Below are 2,787 nucleotides of genomic sequence, written 5' to 3'. Positions count from 1 at the left end.
TTCAGCTGGTTCTGGAAGAAGTCACGGACGGAGGCCTCAGGGACCTCGTCCGCTCGCTCCGGTATTCCCGAGAAGACGAGGTTATCCCGCATGCTCCGGGCTTGAATATCCAAGATCGATTCTTTTATTTTTTTTTATTATCCCCGGATAGCAGCGTCATCTCCTCGGTGAGTTGTTTTACCGTTCCTCTAAGCTCCTGATTTTCATTAGCAAGTAATGCTACCTGTTGTTGACTGAATTCTAAAGACTCCCTGAGGCCTTGAAACTCTTTATGCAGCATCTCCACTAACGCTAGTCGGGCGTCTAAGCTAGTTAGCTTTTGGTCAATTGACTCCAATATATCCTTTAAACCTGAATTATCAGGAGACGGTGCCGTAACGCTGTCTGAGCTTCCCTGTTGATGCCGCTTAGCAGTGGGGATGTTAGCTGAATCGCTAGCAGCACTGGATGTTTCTTTTGGTTTACCCATGACCAAGCTGTAAAAACACTCGTCAACAAACGATTCCAGGCTTTCCAAGGTCTCCCCGTCCAGTTTGTTTGATTGAATCAAAAAAGTTTGTTAGTAATATTTAGGACTTTCTTAATGATCTTATATTTAATTAAACAGTTTTTATTTAAATAAATACGAACTTACCAAAGTTTTATCATAATACTCACGCACAGTTTCTTCCTAGTTCTCAGCAACAGCTCATTGCACTGCCACGCCCCCCTCCAAAACTGCGTGCACCGCTTTCTATTACACAGACACTCACGAAAAAAAAATAAAATAAAATGAAAATGAAACAAACAAAAAAAACACGGGCGCTGCTATTTTGTAGTTTTCTTTCAGTAAGCCTTCACTTTAACACAAGTCAAAAGAACTACATTGCCCAGAAGTCAACTGTTCCAACCGTATTTCACCAAGAGTGTGGGAGGAGCAGCGAAGTTTCCAAAGAAACCGAGCGAGTAGCTAGAAATAGTTTGCAACGTAAGGTAAGAAGCAACTGTCTGTTTATTAAACTCACAGAATGGGCAGGAAAATGTCAAATAACCCTGAACTTCATGAGAGTTGTGTTGGTGCTGTGCTGCTTAAAACATTTAGTCTCAACTGCAGTGAGGAACTGCTGTTTACCGTCAGTAAATAAACAGACTCAAACTAAAGAAGTCACTAAGTACTGTCATAACTTTCTCATGATAGTCTTTCTGGTCCAAAATCACTGTTAAGATATTTCCTATTTAGACTGGTCCTATGTTTTGATCTGCTCAGAGACGGGATTATAATGAAATTATGACCCGGTTCTGACTGGGTTATACTGGGCCAGCAAACTCTTAAGAGTCTCCCTGATAATTCAATATCTGTCAAGAAATAGTTTAATCAGCTTGCCACATCACGTAGGAAGGCTTTAAAGCACAGTCTCATGTTTTCCTTACACGTCAGTACACATAAAACCACACTTAGTCACGCCCCTCATACACTGATAGGCTGAACTCCCCTTCTGCGACAGGCAGAGTCTAGGACCCCATAAATGAGTGACGACACGGGACTTCGGGGCTGTTCCGGGTCCATGAATGCGTCACGGTCCGGGGAGTCCAGCGCTGTAAAACTGTAATCTTCTCCTGCCTTTTTAATATAATTGATAAAACGTAATGGACGTTTCCTTGATTTAGTTGTTAGCATGTGTTGCCACTTCTGAGGGGGGTTCGAGCCGGGGGTAAAGACGTGGGCTGGAGGGGGTTTCCGGATCCGGTGGCCAGCAGCCAGCTCTCGTTCTTTAACAGCTGGTGCCTTACCTGGCCTCTCGTCTGTAGAAGTGGCATCTCTCCTTTTTATTGTTTAATGGAGACAAAGCAGCAGGTGAACGGAGTCAGAGCAGACTGAATAAGCCGGCTATTATCATCTCAAGGTAAGCAGGAAACCTGTTACATCGAATTTCTGCGTGTCCAATAAGGACGGTTCAGCCTGCTCTGTTTTCGGTCCGGTGCATGCATTTTAAAGAGCTAAAAGGCAGTAGAACATTACAGTTTAATACATGATTTTGTGTGTATTTATCAGATGTGACAATTTATATACGTAACATTTTTTCGCCTGGGCACGCGGGGAGCGGGCCGGAAGCGTTGGCAACAACGTTAACCGGAAGTTGTCCGCGAGCGTTTTAAACACGCAAAAGGTTAATTTTTCTTTAAAATTTATGCTTCGTTTCAATTTAAATGCCCGTACATAAATTGTCGTTTGTTTATTGAAAAATACAGAGGATCCGACATGGCTGACGGTTTAAAGCCCCACGTAAAAATTGTGGCATCATTTCTGCTGACGTCAGAATATTTACGAGAAAAAGTGCTCAGTCCGAAAGATGTTCCGGGCGTAATTCCACGTCACTGTTTATTAGAAACGCGTTAAAACTTGGACGTCTGGACAGCGTCAAGTGGTGTGGTTATGTGACAATTCGAAAAAACCTTACGCGGTTTTCGGTGCCTGTGGGGGGAAATTGCTATCCTCCTCGGAAAATGTGATGACCTCGGGGTTCTGTTTATGATACTCTTCCTTTAGGTCTGTAACAAAGACATTACAAACTGGCCAGCTGTGCATCCCCGAGCGACGTAGCTGTTTTTATATATATATTTTTTTATATATATACATTTTTATTCTCGTCTATTTTCGGTCAGGGATGCGTTAGCTTGAACGGCTGAACCTTTAAAGTACACCAATTTATAGAATGATCCTTAGAAAGATTCTAGAAGTAGAATGATCCCTAGGAAATGTCTAGAAGAGGTACCTGAAAGAAGAATATATGGATGGTTAAGATAGGG

Source organism: Nematolebias whitei, chromosome 6 (assembly GCF_014905685.2).
Source record: "Nematolebias whitei isolate Nwh7 chromosome 6, NemWhi1, whole genome shotgun sequence".
NCBI lineage: Eukaryota > Metazoa > Chordata > Actinopteri > Cyprinodontiformes > Rivulidae > Nematolebias > Nematolebias whitei.
The sequence above is the reverse complement of the archived record's forward strand: the minus strand, read 5'-3'. Positions refer to the sequence as shown.